Here is a 21,317-nt window from a genome sequence, read left to right as displayed (position 1 = left end):
ATTTTGATCCCAAGCGCAAGACAGAAATAACTGTGGATGCCAGTCCGGTGGGACTAGGTGCCATACTTGCACAATATGATAACGACACTGATCAAAGACACATTGTGGCTTATGCGAGTAGCAGTTTGACAGACCCAGAAAAGGCATACTCACAACCAGAGAAAGAAAGCCTGGCGGTTGTGTGGGCGTGTGAACATTTTCATGTCTTCATATATGGCAAACATTTCACGATGGTGACTGATTACCTGGCCCTTGTGACAATATTTGGAAACCCTCGAGCGAAGATGCCGCCTCGCATTGAATGGTGGGGTTTGAGACTACAAGACTACATCAATACCATTGTGCATAAGCCTGGGAAGTCGGCCAATCCTGCTGACTATATGTCACGCCATCCGCAGCAGTCTCAGATCACTGGGCCATCTATGGCTGAGGAGTATCTTTATTTTGTGGTGGATCAGGCCAGGCCACCAGCAGTTCCCCTCGAGGTCATTCAGAAAGCCACTAGAGATGATGCAGCGCTGCAAAAAGTTATGAGCTGTTTGTGAAACAACCGGTGGAGAGACATTGATAAGGAAGGGGAGAGTGAGCCACAGCTTTGGCAAGAACTGCAGGCATTTCAGCACATCAAAGAGGAATTGTCATCCACCTCCGAGGGACTCCTGTTAAGGAATCAGAGAATTGTCATTCCCAAGAAACTACGCCAGGGAGTCATCAATTTGGCGCATGAGGGTCACTGTGGCATCGTAGCAACTAAAAGGGCGTTGAGAGAAAGAGTCTGGTTCCCTCTTTTATCACATGGTCGAACTCACAATAAGGGATTGCCCTCAATGTCAATTGGTCAAGTCTGGAGAACTGCTGCCGCCACTGCAAATGACTAAATTGCCTCAAGGAGTGTGGCAGGAATTGGCCATGGACTTTTATGGCCCGCTGCAATCTGGCAAATATGTCCTTGTAGTAATTGACGAATATTCACGATTCCCAATTGCTCAATTTGTATCGTCCACCAGTGCGTCCAGCACAATTGCAATGCTAGATGAGGTGTTTGCTGCCTGGGGTGTTCCTAAAGAACTGAAAACAGAAAATGGTCCCACATTCATTAGTCAGGAGTTCGAGGACTTTGCAAAGCATTTAAATTTCCACCACCGGAAAGTCACCCCGTTGTGGCCACAGGCTAACGGCACTGTGGAACGATTCATGGCCACACTCAAGAAGACTTTTCAACAAGCAACTTTGAATAAGCGAGTTCTCCAAGTGGCTCTCAATGAAATGCTGAGGGTTATATAGAACCACCCCACATGCCACCACGGGCAAGTGCCCAGCGACATTAATGCTGGGTCGACCTATCCGGACCAGAATTCCCACATGGAAAGGCACGCTGAGACCCGTGTCCCCTGCCCACATTGATTCCGAAATCCGAGCTGCCGTTGGTGCGAACAAAGAGATCATGAAATCATATGCTGATCGACGCCGGCGAGCCAGACCCTCCTCCCTGCAGGAAGGAGATACTGTTGTGGTAAAACAAGAGCAACAAAAGAAAACGGACTGTCGATTCCGAGATGATCCTTTGACCATTATGCGCCAGAAGGGCACCATGGTGACTGCAGAATCAGACAGCCGTAGAATTACCAGGAATATATCCCATTTCCAAAGATGTACTCCAGCTTTGAGAGATGCTCTCACTAGAACAGTTGAACCAACCAGTGGTGAATGCAGTGAGAGTTGTGACCAAATAAGAGAATCTCCAAATGTGGACGCCCAGCCTGAGAGTGAGACTGCCTATGATGGAGGCTCCCAACGGCCTCGACGAGATGTTCGACGGCCTAAACGACTAATTGAGGAACTATGAATTAACTGGTTATTCCATTTTGTTAAGAAAGGGTGAGATGTGGGATTGTGAGCGGTCTAGTTGTTGGGTGGGCGGAGGTAGTGGGCTGGGGGGAAGAGGAGGATCCAGGGGATGGGCTAGTCAGTTAGAGTAGGGACGGGGACCTGAGAGCACCTGTTGAATAAAGCTCTTAGATACATAAAGAAGTAGTCTGCCGTTATTACGAGGAAGACACAACAGAAGGTCTGCCCAATGTCCGGCTGGGTAGGTGACGGCCGAGGAGGGAATCCAGAGCCCATCTCCCCTATAGCTATCAGTGAAGGATAGATGAGGAAAACTATAACTCGCATCAACCAGAAATATTTGGAGACCCTAATTAAATGTTGCTAGAATTTAGAAATAAGGCTGCCCGAGAGGTCAAGTATTTACATAAATGTGCAATGGCTAGGCAATATAGAGAGGGATACCACCCACCAAAACACCGGGCCTCACAAGAGGAAATGGCCATTGTGCCAGAAAATTACACACACTTTATGAACATGCCCTAAACGTTTGCAGCATTCACTAAGCCATATACAACTAGACCCAAAACATTCATTACATAATCTCAGAATATCTAAATAGTATTGGAATTGTGTAGCTGGAACAGTGTGAGAGATAACCACTGATGCAATCCATAACCACTGCATAGATAAAAGAAGCCATTATCACTCATAAAAAGAAGCACTAAAATACAAGCTAAGGTTAAAGATTTTCATTTATGACCGATGTAAAAGCTTTTGAGTGTTTAAAATGAAATGTGCATTAATATTTGTAGTTCTGCATCTCAGTTCACTTCTGTATACTGATATGGAGCTAGTGCAATTGAAACAAAATTATTGTAGTATGTTAAAGTGTATATTTTTTGCTAAGACTAACTAGGTTTCAGTTAGGTCTCAACAATATCTTGTTCAAAATGGATGCCATTTCATAAAGTTCACTCTTTGTTTATATTTCTTGCTTGACACTATGTGCAGCAGGATGTGGCTTGTTTATTTCGGAATGACACTCAGCTCGAAGAGCCTGCTAGAAGAGATCGTTTGCAACATTTTTCAATGACCTTCCTCTTGTATGCGGTATTATATTCATTCACAATGGTTCCCTGTTGTTTATGTAACTACTTTGTTCTACGCCTCCAGACGACACTCGCCACTTATGCTGAATCAATATTCATGTAGCGGGTTAGTGCTAAATTGCTTAATGTAAGTGATGTTTATGATTCTGAAATTGTGATTTGTTGGAGTCATGATCATTCTATGCTGATTTTGCAGATTATGTACTTTCCTATGCAAGAAACTGTATATTAACCCTTGAATTTGGGGGAGGGGGGGGGCATAGGCCTTTCTTGTCTCTCTAGACCTGCTATCGGGTTTCCTATTGATTTTGCTGTACACTTTAGACTGAGCATGTTTCAGATTTTTGGCTATTGATATATTATTCTGCTTTTGATGGCCTTCCTGAATAATTAGTTCTTTTTAATTTAGTGAGATTATAACTGCATCTGAATGTACTTTTCCTGTGTTTCTCCTTTGAATTGTATAATAAACATTCATGTTTTTTCTGCATTTCAGATCTTAAAACTCACTTTTCGAGTCAGTCCTTTCTTTTGACTGTATTTTGAAATGCTGATTTGAAACTTATCACTAGGGGCACATTGCCTCATTTTTAATGTTATCACCGTCCCTGATCCACCCAATGTTTGGGTGCACTTTAATTGTAGATTCCCAAGGGCCCTGCTGCCCACACAGGAATGGCATTCCCTCACCAGGCTAGGTTTTTACCTGTCCGTTCCACGATACATAACCTAAGGACTCTCTTTTCGCTTATAAATCAAACTTATCCCAATTCATCTGCTGAGGCAGTGTTTCAGTAAACAGAAACTGAGTTTGATTCATAGAATGTCACTTTAGTTACGCGATGATTAGAATACTGGAATGGGTGGGGATATAATGAAATTGAGCTTCCTGTTGTATGCAATACCACTGGCCCATATAAATATAAACGGGTGCATGCCACATTTCATCGATATTTCCAGAGGCACTAAACAGGGCTGTCCACTATCCCACCTACTATTTGTCATCTCTTTTGAATCCCTGGCCTGCAGGAGTATCTCTGATAAATTCCTAAGGTTAGGCAAGAGGTAATATGCTTCCTCCCTTTCTGAAAATGACAATTTACTATATGCAAGAGACTCTGAGCAAAATCATTCTCCAGTTACTGGTGAGTGCATGGTGTTTTGCTCCAAGCCTGGCTTAAAATGAATTGCAATAAATTGGAATTGTTTTTCCTGACTCTCAGTGCCACTAAACCATACCTTGATCCTGTGAGATGTTGTAAGGTTTCAGTTAGATATCGAGGGATAAATACAAACCAGAAACCGAATGTAATGCAGAATGATAACTGTGGTTTGGTAATGCCCAGGTTGTAAGAGTCAGTAATGCAGTAGAAAGAGCATCCCTCATCAAGATGATGGCCCGCCTGAAGTTGCTGTACCTTTTTATCAGTGTTCGCATTTGACTAAATAAATATTTCTTCACAATTATATGCACCCTGTTGATCTGGTTGGTATGAGCCGAGAAAAAAGTCACAACTAACCTCATAACGGCTATGGAATGTCCAGCTCCAGTTCTGGACGTTCCATTGCAGCTATGAGGTTTGAACGTTCAATAGCCGACGGCAGCACTCCTGAGGTAGTGGTGCTGTCGGCCGCCGAACGTTCGAAGCACTTAAGAGGTTAAACTGAGCTATAATGTCAATCCCATTCCAAAATGGGATGGTTCTCAGTACCACTAATGGATCAATATATATGGGTGGTGTAGTCATATGTTACTCACTGTTGGTATCCTTTGGAACCCCATGCACCTCATTCAGCAGAAATCGCATCCTCTTGCCCCCCCCCCCCCCCCCCCTCAATACGACTCCGGCCAAATGGATGAACATACTGTCCAATCAAGCGAACCTTCTACAAACAGTGCTGCAGGTATACGGGAAGCGCCTGGCCTGTAGTGGGCAGTACAGAGTGATCGCCAATTGGAGGATGACGATCATCTGAGGGTGCGATCTGCTTCCCACACTGCAAGACTTGCTAAAGATCTTGGTATGTTGTTATCATAACATAGATGCCTATGACACTTTACTCCAACACACATCGCCCCATAAAGATATTTTGCGGCCCCCTCAGGGGATATCTGCTGAGTAAGAAAACTGCCCAGTCTGAAGGGACAGATAGGACACAACAAGAACATGACTCAGGAGTCAGCAAAGGACTTGAAAACACAACAAGAAATACTGAAAACACTTACATGAGGCCCATAATAGAGATTCAGAGTGGGAGAAGACTATTAACTGACTAGCCAACAAATACAACTGTTCACCAGACTATCACTACCGCAATAGGGTAGAAAATATGTATGAAGACGCATGCGTCTTTCACAAATTTGTTGTGTATCACAGGAGTTTGCAGACTCTTAAAATAATGTGCATAATCTGGAATGCTCTTGAGGTTGTGATCCCTACTTAGTAGGCGGCTTCTGAGACACAATACATGACTTTAACAACTGTTTAAACCACAGATGTTATCAGGCATGTTGAATGCTAATTTCAATAAAGTTTTAAGGTGGGACCCAAGATGGTGGCATTTTTTCTGCACTTCCGTGGATGACTCCGGTCTTCCCTTGCTGACATCTCTTTCAGTGACTTTGATCCATCGATCATGGTCTGAGGGTATGGATTCATCGGAGCCTCTTTTAGCGGTTCCAGTTGCAACAGCAGCGAAGTCTCTGTGACTGCCACTTCTCAGCCACTCTGCCGAGTAGCATTTTGGAGCATCAATGCGAGTACTTGTGGAGATGCGGTTAGTGGTAGCAACTTTGTGCGAGCCGCAGATTGGGGAGAAAGTGCAGATAACACTGAGGAGAACCCGCCTGAGTGCTAACAGAAGCAAAATGGGTAAGGGGTGGAGTTTCTGCGAGCCTCAGTTGACCCGGGGCTGAAGGATAACCAGGAAGATATCCTGTGAGAGCAGCAGGTGGAGGAATAGCGTTGAACTCTGGGGGTCAAACAACACTAGAAAACCATTGGAGAGATCGAGTGGCTGTCTCCTCTATTGGAGGGGATGAGCTGGAGCAGCAGAGCGGAGTCTGTCTGTGTTAAGAAATCTATCCATTTGATCAACCTGACGCCGGTGCTCCCGCACTACTTCAGAGCTGCTTTACCCAAAGTATTTTGAGAGTCCTTGTCTGGGAGAAGAGGAAGGAAGAAGGACTTCTTTTCAACCCAAAGTGGTGGTGGCATAGTCTAGAGGCAAAGTGAACACTTTACTGAGAGTGAAGGTGATCAGCATTTCACATCAGGTGAGTGAACCCTGTTACAGTCCATTAATGCAAAGTGACCAGCAATGGCTGAAGAAAACAGCTAACATTGATTGGGAAGTGAAAACAGCAGAAGATACATGAGGGACTGACCAACAGAGTAGGGGGTATTGAGAGAGATATTGGTACACAATGAAAAGGAGCCTGAAAATATCAGGGGAGGCAGATGCAGTTGGAGAGTCATGTGCTTCTGGGACAAGGTGCTTGAGGGCATGACAATGCTAGATGCCAAGGTAGATCACTGAGATAATTCCACAGAGAAACCCAGATGAGAGTTCTTAGTATCCCAGGAACTGTCCAAGCTGACACACTGTGACTGTAATAGTGCAAAGTCCTCAGAGAAGTACTGTGGGCCTCATTTAGGGGTTATTTGCCGTAGGGCAGCACAGCAGGCCTTGATGCTACGATGCCCTACGGCATCTATTGGATACGGCGCACTTTTGTCCTTTACCCCTAGCGCTGGCACACAATAGGCTGCCGTGCGCCAACACAGGCACCTTTGCACCATGGTGAAAGGGTGCCTGCATTGCAGGGATGATCATTTTTCTGCAGGAAGGGAAACCTTCCTGCACAAAAACAATCACAAGATGCTTTTTCCTCTTTATATGTGTGCTGCAGAATGCAGCACACATAAAAAGAGAAAAAACGAGGGGAAATAAATATGTTTGTCCTCGTTCTGCCTCCCCTACGCTACCCCTGGGGGGCATACGTTTTTGGCACTGCCTCAGACTTATGATTTCCGGTCCTATATACCATCCCAGAGGAACTCTTCTAGACACCAAGTTAGTAGTCATCTCACTCAACGGGAGCAGTAACCCAAAAACAGTTCATGCACTATTCTTCGTCAGCCCACTTCATCTGCTGCAAAATCTCCATGACGTTCTCAGCCGAGTTTATCTGTGAAAAGACATATCTCTAAACAGCAAAATCCACCTTCAGCCTCACTGACACAGTGATGCCCCTCACCATCAAGTTGATCTTCTCCATTAGGGAATCTTTCTCTCAATGTCTGGGGAGAAGAGGAGCCTGCCTCTCCTAGCATGACTTTTCGTTCAATAATTTTCAGTGGCTATGGTATTGACGGAGGCACACGCTCTGTAATATATTGAAAGATATTTAAATAAAATAAAGTTCTTTAAAAATTGGGCGAGGATACCATTTGTGGCTCCAGTGCACTGGGGATGAGGCCCTGCATATTTGACGGAGTTTATTTTGTCTTAGAGATGGGAAGCTGGTTTTGTAGACTGGGAACAGGGCCGGCCTTAGGCATGTGCAAGCTGTGCACCTGCACAGGGCCACCACACCAATATATATCCTTAATATAATAATCCTCTGAGGATGGAAACATATTTGCGTGGCAGGCCCCTGGCAGGGATTTGGCGGCCTCCGGCTCTGTTCCACTTCCAAACACCCTGACCCCCCCCCTCTTCACTCGCCTCTGTGCTCCGCCCCGCTCAGACCCCCTCTTCCGGGGCCCCCTACCTACATTCCCTGCCCAGGGCCGCCATGAGCCTAGAGCCGCCCCTGCTGGGAAGCGCCCATGTGCACGTGCATACTCAGATGGAGCTCTAGTTCTGTAGGCCCGCCCATCACAGGGGTAAGTACGTTTGTGATTGGGCGGTGCTGAAAAGAGAAACTCAACAGCAAACACTGGAAATGTTAGACATTCCTCTATAGCAGTGATACTCAAAGTACGGCCCAGGGTCAGCATGCGGCCCTCCTGACCTTTAAATGCGGCCCCCCTCCTCAACAGCAGCACCAGGTTGCTATTTACTCAACTCAGTACTAACAAAAAAAAAGATGTTAAAAGAACACAAAAGCATTTATCTCAAGGTTAATTTAAGTTAAAGAAAGGAAATAACAAGTTTGTCCTGCACTACTTAACTTTAGAAACACTTTCATTTTTTAAGGCATCTTGCAGCAAAAAGTGGAAAAAAATGATGAAATCTCTTCAAAATTCAAAATAAGTATTTTCTTAGCAATGACAACATTGTTTCCTTAGTACATGAGATTATATCAGTGCATTGAGAAGTATACATTTTTTAAGTGATAATTTTAAAAACAGAAACATTAATTGTACCCCCCACTAATCTTCCCAACAAAGCCCATAGTGAACTAAGAGGCACATCAGTTGTCATGTGCACTCTTTGGGCCAGAATTTCAGAAAATGCACGCGACACAGAATAGTGCAGCCCCCAAAGAGGCTGCACTGCACTGTGTGACAGCGACGGAGCAGAAGAGCGCCTTATCTACTGAGATTTGGCTCTTTCCTCGCCTTTCCCTAGCGCTGGTGCTGTTCTAGCTGCAGTGCACCAGGCACACACCTTATTGCCATTACGCTAGGGTGTGTGCATGAGTCTAGCATAGGTTTTGTACAGGAAGGATACCCTCTCTGTACAAAATACCATGCTTTCTCCTGTTTAAAAGCTTTTCCCACTTTGTATGTGAGCTGCACAGTACAGCACGCATCAAAGTCGGAAAAAAACAGGCGAAATGAAAACATTTCTCCTGTTAGTGCCTCCAATGAAGTAGCATTAACTTTTGCCACTAAACCCTGTCTACAATTCTTTGTAGATAGGGATTTGCATCATAAGTTAGTGGTTGCTTGGGAATGCCCATGTACCATCCATGTAACGCCACCTTGGCGCTAAGTAATGCGAAGCAGTGCTTTGCGTTGCTTTGCAATACTTTTAGGATACTTTCCAGCTCAAAACAAGTTTGGCACTGGAAAGTAAATTTGAAAAAAAATGTGTTGGTTAGCGTCACTTTTGTGACTTTAATTCAACGCAAAAGTTTTGAAAATCTACCCCTTTGGGTGGCCTGGGTTCCTATTATGCATGAATAACGTTATAAATTACTAAATAAAACACAGGAGAAGGTTTTGTAAAGTGTACATCCTGAATTCATGTATTTCGAGGCCCTCTTATAAGTTATAACGAAAAAAGGAGGGAAAGTGAAATAAAACTATTGCCTAGGATCCCACAATTTGGTTAAGTGGGGAAGCTGGGATTAATCCTGGGTTTTCTGGTTCCACATTGTCCAATTTAGCCACTAGTTGTATATGATCCGCTTTCCCTACATCCACTTTACTGCCAATCCCCTCCCCTCCAATCCCCGGCTACCACCCTGTAGGCATCAGAGCCACCCTCGGTCACATCACAGACCAAACGGTTTGGCTTCTTGGCAAAGGTTTGTGAGTACTCATGCTCTGTAGTACTGTGTAACTGTATTCCTGAAGAAAAATGGGGATCAACAATCAAAATATAAAGAATTCTTGCAGAGGAATAGATAAATCATGTTGCCTCACGGCAATGCAGAATTCTTCACGCCTCAACTATTCCTTAGTTTTAAACTTCATTAAACAATGTGCACACTTTACGGATTATATAAAGGCTTCGCAGAGAGGAATAGATAAATAATTTCGCGCAAAGCATGGAATTAGTCATGGCTCAACTATTCTTCAATTTTATACTTCATTAAATTATGTGCGCGCTGTGTTGATGACAACTGACGGACAATGCTTTGTTCAAAGTTAATTTCGACTTTTATTTATATGCTGTACAAAAACATATCTTTATTTTTCATTGTCTAGTGCTTCTGTGCTTTCAAGAAGCAGGTCTGACACAAAAATGCATACATTTAAAAAGAACATTTTCCAAGTCGATTACATTTTTCTAGAGAAAGGGTATTTTAATTGACATCCTACACTAATCACTTTGCGAGAAGTAATGTATAGTTTAAGCAAATTAATATTTCCCAGTCATTTTGGGTGGAATTGCAGTTTATTTCTTCATAAATATAGTCTCCTGGTAATACTCAACACGTTTCTGACATCTTGTCTTTTATATGGCCTTCTGCAGGACGTAGATGAATCTTTCAGATTACCACTCTTACAAAGCCAAGATGGGCGTGTGCTGAATGGGCTCTGTTCTTTATGTGGCTCTTATTTTGCTGCTCTTTTGGGGCATAGTGGAGAGAATGGAATACAAATAAGAGGCAGGCAACATTCCTGGTCATCCCCTGGTCCCTATTTATCTGGGTGGATTACGGTGTTTGTTCAGCCCACTACCTTAGTCCAAGGACACTGGCCGGCAGTATGTCAGGTCATCCATAGAACGGCCTCTGACATCCTGCTTTGTGAGAGCACCCAAATTACAGAAGAGAGGCCAAGTCACTGGAGCTCTCGTCATTCTCTTCCTTTCTTAGTATTGATCTAGTTAGGTATCGCTACACATCTAGCAGACTGGACTGTATCTGATAGGAGGCAGGTCAGTCCCACCCAGGTTAGTTGATTGGCTGATCTTCAGCACTGTTGTAAGAGAGTGACTCATCCACCTGAATGTGCTCATGTGACATGATTCGAGTTTATCTAGAAGCTTACATTTGAATCATGACCCCCAAAACAATGCACCCTCTCAAGATGGATATTGATTATGTCCTTGTGTTGGGATAGAAATGTCCTGCTGCAAAGTCTGGTGCAGTGTGCACACCTGACCTGAGTCCTCCTCGTAGGACGTCTCTGTAGTCTTTTGATTTACCACCTTAGTACATATGACAATCACGTTGTGCACTGAGGCCTTCTGCGGACTGGTATGAGACCCTCAAAGGTCTCTGTGGTCTCGCGGAACACATCATGTGCATCTGTCTGTTTTGCGCATGACTGCTGTCCTCTCACTGGGCTCAGATGAACTGGCAGTGATGGCAGCAACTGACTGTAGTAAATGAAGGAGGCCTTTTTATTTGTTGCCTTCAATGGGTCCACCTACTGACCTCTCATGTTTAAAGAAGCCTGCCAGTTCCTGTCTACTGGGTCTTGTGTTCCCTCTGTGTGGGGCATGTATGGAGAAAGCATATATGAGCTGCACGGTCGGGGCAGGGTGAGCGCAGACTATGTATGTTGTGCTTTACTACAGGGAGAAAGGGATCCATTACGGAATTCCTGGGGGTGGATGGCTGACATTATGGAGGGTGGTGGGGGATGCAGTCAGATAAGGATGTGATGTGGTGGGAAGCCAAGGAACATGCCTTGCTCATTTGAAATGGTCAAGGTGCATAGGAATAGATGGTGAGGGAAGCCCCGTATGAAGAGTAGGGATCCGCCATGACCCTTTTCTATGTAAATTTTTCACCACCGGTACACTTCAGTTTTATTTAGCAGCCAGGTAAGGAAGAACCTCCCCTTTTGTGCCATTATCTCAAAACCCATGGAGGGAACCTCCAACTCCATTCATCAATTCCTTCAAACCCAGCACATGAAAGAGATCCTCTCCTGTGATGCATGACCATGCCCATTTTAGAGACGGGTTCTGGGATACATTTTGCCATCTGAAAGCCAAGTTTAAATACTGGATTGAAAGCACAAGTCAGTGGTCCATGGAGTTCTCACTGACCGATGAGTGTGGGAGAGAAAGTTCTCTGGCCACCAGTTCCTTTACCAGGTTGGAACCAAAACCTGAAATTCTGTTATATCCTTCTACAAACGCTGCTTGGAGGGAGATTGAGATAAGGTGCTGTCACAGAGGAGAAGGAGTGTAGCAGGTGCCCGAACAGCGAAGAGCTACCTCGAACAGTGATCCACAGCCCATGTGCATGGAGATTTATTTCGGTGCAAGAAGGTCTAGACCCTATCGTCTTGCACAAAGTGGCCCCCAGGGGAAGGAAAATCCCACACTGTGAACTTTTGTGAACCCCTTTGTTCTAACTCCAGGTGAACTCCCACACCTCTGTGTGTCCCCAAACTTACGGTCAACCCCATTTGAGGCAGGAGCTTGCTCAGCCCCTCTTCTGACTGAAAGGTTTTTTAGAGGGTAATCAAGTAGAAGAGGTTTCAAGAACCACAAAGAGCATTTACACCACTGCAGCGATCGTATAACAATATCCACTGAAACCATGTATCTCACCAGCACACTATCTGGCCAAGGATAACAGCTTCTAACAATCACCCACATACTCCTCAAGCACTACATTGGTGTGAATATTTTGCATATTGTCAATAAAGAATTTTCAACATACAACACGTCTGAACACATTTGAATGAATTTGTGAACTCTGGATGTAAACTACTTTAATTAAATAATGCTCGAATCCAGTATTGCAATCGATTAATTTTGTTGTTACTAGAATAGACAATATTTGGATAAATAATAGCTAGTGAGTGCTGATCTCTTTAATGTAAAAGAGCGTGGATCATATCCACTTATGGGGACCCAGGAGGCTGTTTTCCCCTGATCTGAGCACTACTCCTTTGGATTATACACTACAGCTTGGTAGGTGTGGTATCTAGAGTAAACGCCACTTTTTGTAAATCGCTGAATCCGCAAGCACTCACCACCTCTTGGACCTGCTATTTCAACAGTGCAAAAAAGAAAATAATGATATGAACAGGACGTTATTATCTTTTTATTTTTCTATTTGGGAGTCCGGGCAGGGCTGGGCAATAACACCAGAGCAGGGGAGGAGTGGTTTGCACTCCTCTAAGTGCACATGACGGTTTGGCCGGCCCTCTAGGGTCTGCGATACCGTCATGCGCACTTGGGCTGTGGAGAACATGCCCAGGCTCCCAGGCACTGCCAGTGAGCCCAAACGGGATGCTCAGACCAATCACGACGCTGCAGCTAGAGCATCGTGATTGGGAGAGTCCGGAAGCCTGGGTTCCTCCAGTGCTTCCATCAGACCTTCCTTCCAGGATGGAGGAGAGGCGTGTGGCGGCGGGAGAGGTGACATGGTTGAAAAGGTACATTTATTTACTTTAATTTTTTTAATCTGCCCACCACCCAGGTTCCGAGGCAGCTGCCACTGCCACCCACACAAAAGACCATCACTACAATGTATGTTTGAGCTCTTCCTCATAGTTTTGGGTTCAGCCAGTGTGACAGTTCAGAAGAAACCCAAGGCTTTCTCACGAGCAGGGTCCACTTCTTCTGCACCTCTTCCTATACCAGTCAGCCTCTCTGTCCAGCCATCCTGGATACAGGAGAAGCTAGCTCCTAGTAGCTGAGCACACAGGGCTACAGGGAATCTCGGATGGTTATAAACAGATAGCGACACAGAGGCAGCATAAGGACTCAAAGGGAGTCTTGTTAGTGGGAGACCCCTGTGAACAACCCCAGAGAGTTGTGAGCAAACCTGGCTTCTACTACAGTATATCAGAGCCTGGTCATAACTTCTACTTTGAATCCCTTATGTATAGCGACTCTGATGCTAGTTTTACATGTGATTGTATATGAGGTATATGGGGATTAAAGTATGTTTTTTCTTTTTAACAGAGACAGTGGCTGGACATTGACTTATTAATTATTATTGTATATACTGAGTTCCCAGTCTCTAGCCCACACAACCTTCGGGTAAGCCTTGGAGCACTCCGTTCAGCCATCTTGAAAGTCAAGCACTAACAGTGCTCATTTATCCAAAAGGCAAAGGCAGTGTCGGCTCCTCCCATGCTAAGATGGAGGAGCATAGCCCCACTGCTTCAGCTACGAGCTGAATACTTGCTTGTTGTACTCAGCTTGCAGTTAAGGGGGCGGGTGGGGCTGGGCGCCATGCCACTCACAGGGAGGAGGAGTGGTAGTAGTACCAGAAGTGCGCATGACGCTTTGGCCACGCCATCTTCGGCTGGGCAAACCGTCATGCGCACTGTGCATGTTCTCCACCCAGGCTGCACTACAGTAGCCCCTAGATGAGAATTAGCATCACTGCAGGTGTTGCTCCGACATGGTCAACACTTAGAGCAGCCCGGTGCAGCACTCCCGCAGTGCTCTAAAAATTGTTGAAAACTCCTGAACGCTCCATCACGATACCCACCAATGGAAGGAGAGCATGGCACCCGCCCATTGGCCTTCACGTGAACTTTGCTCCATCATTAGGATCCCCGTTGTGGTTCTGAACAGGCTGCCTGCCGCAGGTGTGAATGAGCCGTCAAGGTTTGTTGCTGCTGCCCCTGGTTTCTCCTTTGCTTGGTAACCCTGCCTGTGCCCTTACTACCCATGATTTCTGTGGGTCATAAACAGGGTTAGATTAGGATTAAAAATCGGCCCAGGCACACTAAAAAAAAGGGGCCCACATTTGCATATTGCCTTTCCGCAAAACACTGCTTCAGTAAAGTTTTATAAAAAAGAAGGGAGTGGTTTCTGACCAGCTGCTGGCAGCTTCCAAATAGCATAGACACCCCCAAATTGACCCCAGGCTGTCCAAGAAAGCAGCCCACAGCTGGAACTCGGATACCGGCCCCTCAGCCATTGCCCGAGTGCCCGCCTTACCAATCCGACCCTGGTCATAAACACAGCAGCAGGAACAGAATGGAAATCTTGTTTACTTTTTGTAGTGCCCCCTCCTTGAAATTTTATTAGGTCCTCGGCAGCAAACAGGGCTCTGTTCGGGAAATAAAGGATAGGGTTCACTGCTGTGATGTCATCAGAGATCAGACTGTTTGATGTCACATTGGCTACAATAGGAATTTCCGTGAAGTCACCACCACGGTTCCTGACTGGCCTGTAGGGCAAACAGTCAGGTCCCGATGGGCTGCTCAGCGTGTGCGCCATTTTTTAGGCTGTTTATTGGCTGTTTTAGGGTCTACTGGGCTGGGTTTTTTCCCTTGATTTCCCTGATATTAAAACAAACATTACCTGCAGCAGGCTCATGCAGCTTTCCACACCTAGCAAAACATCTATTAAAACACTGCTCCAATTTGCAAACAGGCAGGGGTCTAGCTTGGTCAATAAGATTGGGGTTGTGAGCTTCTGATTCCTCAACAGTAAGCAGGGATCTGTTTTAAATCACATTATATGAGATGCAGGAGCTAAGGGTTGGGGGGTTTGGTGGCAGTGGAAGTAGAGGAGGGCGGATTGTTAGAGTCCCTTAAGACAACATTTTTCAAACTAAAAAAATATTTTTTAAGGCCGCAAAAAAAAAGAGAGAGACGGAGAGTTTTATTAGAATGGGCATGTAAAAATCCCAGGTGAAATCCCACAGACACTTCCCCATGCCCGACTGAAAGCCCCATGTACCAAACCAATCCAAGACAGCGGTTAGACGAAAGGGAATGAACAGAGAGGGAACAACAGCTGATCATCATGTTAAGGACGGCGAGCTCACTGTTCACACGACCACCCTCATGAAATCCACATCAGCAGAACCTTGGTCTCCCTCAAGGGGCTTCCGACACAAGGGGTCGCCCGGGCAATCTGCAGATATTTAACGACCCAAAAGCCGGCTGTGAAACGACCACAAAGGGGCATGCAAGCGCTTTACAAGTCAATAAGCCAATGCAGGCGAATCACACGGTTGAGGGCATTAATAGATAATAATTTACGTCAGATGGATGCATGTTAAGTAGCTGCGCCCAGGCCTCTTGAGCAGGAATAAAAGATGTACATTAAAATAAAGTACACGCCTCCAGCTCCTAAGCACCATATACTTCAGGGAGCGCTTTGGCAGCTCTTTCAATTAATTCACAGCTCTTCGCTGCATCTGTCTGTGCTGTAAACCCCCTGCTATAAATCTGCAGCATCGTCTGAAAGTAATAGTTAATAGTGGTGCCTGGCTCAGGTCGCCCAGAACTCTTGGACCCTCGAGTCTGGGGAAACCTGCCCCCTCACAGTGGTGGCAGCCTGCAGCGACAGAGGCCATCAAGAGTTTGGGGCTCAGTCATATGAGCCCAGTCACTAACGACGCACACATCCTCTTCACCCCTTCGTTCATCCAGTGCCAGGGGACCCAAACACCACTTGCACATCCATTCATCCATTCATTGACTTATCACACCTATTTGTGTACTTCTGCACCAACTTGTACTATTTACTCACTTACAAAACTGTTCATGTGTCTGCTCTCGCACTCGCTGATTCGCTCATTCCTTCATCCACCCATTCATGCATTCCCGTTCCTTTTCATTCAGAACTTCTCCTTTGATTATTTATTCACTTACATGTATGTTTATTCACTCGAGTGTCAAGCGTAAAGGTGGCACACTTTGGAGAAGGAAGCACCTGTGTAGGCTGTCTGCGCTCAATTTTCATCCCTAGGGCCTTATTTATGAAGGACTTGCGCCGCCGGTGCGTCACTTTTAACATGGGAAAAAGTGACGCACCGGCGGCGCAAGTCCTTCATAAATAAGGCCCCTAGACTTTGAGCCCTGGGGGTTTGAGCATGCAGGAGGGGCTGTGATTGCTACCTTATAAAGCTACTGATACATTCATCATTTCTCCAATTCCAGGTAGGACGTTCAAGAACCTGGTTGTTCGCTGACTGCTGCTAGCGTGTTATGAGCACCCTGCTGGTTAATTGACTAGGATCTGGTGGACTGGCACATGCAGGTTTACTCCCCGGCAATATTGCAGCACTAATTAAGCCCCTGGCTTCAGGGGGGGGGCCTTAAACAGCAAGGCCTGAGGATGCAACTGGGCATGCGCAGCAGCTGCGGCTCCTCCGTAATGGCGCAGGCGCATCAGCCCTCTGCTCAGATCCAGCAGTTGAAAAATAAAGTGATAATAAAACAATGTTATTATCATTTTAGTTGTCGGTGACTGACTGAGCTATGTGAGTCTAGGGCCGGGCGGAGCAGGGCCATGTCAGCGAGGAAGAGTAGTGAGCATTGTAAGTGCGCATGTCACTTTGACTAGCCGTCTTAGAACAACAAAACTGAAATGTGCACTTATATTTCTCCAATCCAGCTGTTTAGTACAGCCGGGTGGAGAAAAGGCACAGGCTCCCATTGACTGAGCAAGCGTCAAACCAGCCAGCTCAGGTCAATCTCAGCGCTTCTCTCCTGCTTAGTAATAGCATGAGAGCAGCACCTGGATTGGGTGGGGAATCTGTGTGGCCCATGGCGCAGAGGAGCACTGAGGCGGCCGGCAGTGTCAGCAGCAGGTAAGTCTTCTTTTAATTTATTATTGTTCAACCCATCCGCTTTACCTCACCACTCTATATTGACAGCAGCACCACTGATGAGCAGTGAAAGATATCCAGAGCCCATCATGGATTTTAGTACGACTACTGAGAGATCTGGAAGATGGAAAGCTTCTACAACTTGGGGAGGAATCCCAGATGTGCCCTAGCAGACAGAGTCTGAATGAGCATTTGGGGATTGCATGGATACCTGCCAATTATCCCTTGAGGGCAAAAGAACTATGACTGACTGTGGCTAGAGATATCGAATTCCAAATATCAACGGGATACATATCATAACAACAGCACCAAGAGACAAAATATCCAATGGGAAGTGCACAAAGGGTGTATGGATTTACAATTCTTAACTCCACATCTATGTGCCTTGAAAATATATCAACAAGGTGTGAATGTGTGAAGTTAGGTATATGACTCTCTTGCACTGCCAGCTCCTCAGAGGAGGGAGCGGCTGTTGCTCCAAGAGGGGTGAGGTCTTGGAATGTCCTACTGTGCGAAGCTCACGTCATCCTCTGATGTATTTCATAGGGTGGAGCCTGGGTGTTGAGGCTTTCTTGGTGGTAAGGGCAGGGGCACTTTAATGAGGCTGCAGCCTCTTGGTGTAGGAACTCAAGTTTACCACCCGCTATTGCACCCCTGCACGCCACAACCAGACCACATAAAACTGTCCAGATCGCTTAACTGCCAGGAAGGACTTGGGGCGGGCTGCTCACTTTGCATTTCACCTACATACACCCAACCGCAAGGCAGTTTGGATGCTTGATTGTGTTATTTTGGCGGCTTCCTGTAACGTAGAGGGCTCTACAGCTTAGATTTTTATCAGGATTAACTCTATCACAGGGACAGCATTTCATCAGCAAGGCAATGTGTACCCAGAGACATTATTCCTTGTTTGAGAACACCATATTCATCAGTTACTTCCCAAACGCTCTTTTATCTCTAACCCATTTCCAACATTGGCCTCTCAGCTGGTCCTCATCTGCAGCATCATCTAGACCCCTCTCTTTGTAATCCCTCCTCCTTCACCAAAGGAGCCAGCATGTGTACCCCAATGAAATAGAAATTCTGGAAAAAAAAGGGTAGCACTCCTTGGAGTAAAACCACATAGAATGTGGGTCACTTAGTAATCTATGCCTGACTGTATATCATGTCAAATGATTATTTCTTCCTTGTCAAGGATGAAAAAAGTACAGTTAACTAATTGACTTGTGCCGGTTGTTCATAAATGCAAAGTAAATGTTGTACATGGTGCTGTGTCCTAACAGTTTCCCTAGATTTGTTATATCTTCACTGACATTTTTAGATCAAGCCTACCAGGCAGCACAGGCTGTCTGTTTGCAAAATGAATATTGTGGACTTATCGAGAACATACAGGGGCTTGCAGCCTGCCCATTGCCATTAGGAGTCTCACATGGTCTTTCCGCAGGGGTGAGCGAAGTTCACGATATAAGGTCCCAACTTCCCTATGAGCGAGGAGGCCCAACAAGGTCAAAGCCAATTCTGACCGATGGGGAAAAGGAGAAGGGAAGAGATAAAAACAGATGACTTCCACAGAGAGTTGGGCTGCAGGTGAGGTGTCTACCAGAACCCGTCTGTGTGTCTCTCCCTATAAACCAAGAGGAGCAACATGTAAGCACAATAATACATAGACGGATGCTCCCTAGCTTCTTCCTGAGTGGCTATGAGCTACTGTTTCTATAGGTACCTGTTGATTACCTTTCATCTCTAATGTGATGTGGGTGGTTAACTGGAAATGCCAATATATCTAGGGGCAAAATAACAATGGTTGGAATGTGAATAATCCCTGGAAGAAATGATTACACAAATATGTATATATCTATATCTATATCAATGTCTAGATAGATAGATAACTGAGGCCTAATTTAGTACCTCTATGTTTCTGTCAAAATCAGGTTTCATTACAGGATTGCAGAGGAAATCAAAAACAAGGAAGACAATCGATATATACAATAGAGTGCATTATATCATGATTGCACTTTCGAGAAATACTGACTTGTGACTATATATATATATATATATATATATATATATATATATATATATATATATATATATATATATTTAGAGCACAAGAAGGGCGGCACAACCGGATACTTTTTAAGAAGCTTTTATTCGCACTTTACAACACCCCACCGACGCGTTTCAGCCTCACGGCTTTTCTCACGGTCAGCAAGTCCTTTTTTGCTTTTCATTTATATACTGCCCTATCTTTGCCTTAAAGTGGCATTATGGGATACGTAGTTTGTGAAGCAATTGGTTAAAAAAAACAATTATAACAGACAAAGGACTGGTGTGTTCTTTTTGTACATGTATAGTACATTACGTCCAAAGTTAATTTCACTTAGGGCATATATCGTTTTGATCTTCTTTATCTTTACACAAGTGAGTTTATCGTTGTTTTGGGTATAGTACCCTTTTCCATTGTTTTTTAGCCGGTTGAGTTCATATTTACTCCAGGTGTATGTGGAGATCCACTCTAAAGTTCATGCCTCTTGGATGCTTTGTTCGGAACCGAACAATGAAACGTGATTCCATTTGTCGAAGAAGACGGACAGTGTCCCCTCCTCTTTCCAATTTAGTGAGCATTTTCAGTCCGTAAAAACTCATAGCTCGCCAATCCCCATTTTGACAAGTACTCAAGTGTTTAGCTGTAGCATACAGCATGTTGGAGTTTTTTACAGGACGGATGTGTTCCAGTATTCTCTTTTTCAGCATGCATGTAGTGCATCCTATGTACTTCATTCCGCACCTGCACTCAATGACATATACCACGTTTTTTGATGTACATGTGATGAATTGCTTTATAGGCATGCATTTCCCACCCGGTTCTACCACATTTCTCATTCTTTTACCTATTTTGCACGCTTTGCATGAAGTGCATGGTTTAAAGCCTATATTTTGTTCTGTCCACCATTTAGGTTGCTGTTTGATCTGAAAAAAGCTTTTAACCAATAGGTCTTGAAGTGAGGTATTTTTTCTATATGTGATGGAAGGATGTTTGCCAGCCATTGACCCTATGTCCGGATCACTGGATATCAAGTGCCAATATTTTTTCATTTTTTTGGCAATTACTCCACTTTCCTTGCTGTATGTGGTGACGAATCTTGGAGGATCTTTGTCTTGTGGGGGTTTTGGCTTCTCAATCAAAGTCCCTGCTCTACTGATCTTGTCCACTTTATTTTTGCAGTTTTTTAGGACATAGTCCTTATATCCTCTTGACTGGAATCTGGCTTTGCTTTCATGTATTTTGCTTTCGGCATCTTCTGGTTTTGAGCAATTTCTTTTTAATCGTACAAATTCTCCATATGGGATGCTCTTCAGTAATGCCTTCGGGTGGAAACTGGTGCAGTGTAGCACACTGTTAGTTGCAGTTTTTTTACGGAACAATGTGGTTTCGAGTTTACCATTGGAGATATAGACCTTGGTGTCTAGAAAGTCTATTTCTCTTCTGTTAGTTGAACATGTAAATTGTAACCCAACCTCGTTTTGATTCAATGCGGCAAAATATTTTTGAAATTGTTCATTGGTGTCGTTCCATACTAGGAAAAGGTCGTCAATTCATTGAGTTGCGGAACTTTACTACAAGTTTTAAAAAACAGTTCAATGCTAAATAACATGATCTTCTTCCAGTCGTTGCAGTTTAAAAAAGGCTAGCTTACAAGTTCGAATCCCCCATGTCCTCAAAATGGGTAAAAGATAGGCCCTGAGGGGTGTCTGATAAAATTTACAGAAGAAGACACAATGAATATTAGATTGATACGAAATATTATCGCAGGGACATACAAGTTTTGACATGGACCAGTTATTACATTGGGGGAATGTAACCAGTCGGTAGAAAATGCCTAGCCTGAAGCGAGTTAACAGCAAACGAGCATAAGAGCTATTTACTGATATTAGATATTTTTGTAACCCTTCATGTAACCCTTCATGGGAGGTGATTTGCTGATATCTAATGATGGTGTGTTTTTCTTTTTCTGTGTTCCATCTAGATGTAACAAGGTGGTCCAAGGCCATCTTTTTAATCAGACTTCTTGGGACCTTCTCCATCGTACTTGGTTTTACAAAGTATTCCAGGTGGCCTAATTCCTTAAACATATTCCTCACATAAGATAGCCATTTGATTTTAGACACGCCATCTAGGGAGAGGCAATCAGTTAATAGGT

The sequence above is a fragment of the Lissotriton vulgaris genome, chromosome 5, assembly GCF_964263255.1.
Source record: "Lissotriton vulgaris chromosome 5, aLisVul1.2, whole genome shotgun sequence".
NCBI classification, from domain to species: domain Eukaryota; kingdom Metazoa; phylum Chordata; class Amphibia; order Caudata; family Salamandridae; genus Lissotriton; species Lissotriton vulgaris.
This window is presented reverse-complemented; position numbering follows the sequence as displayed.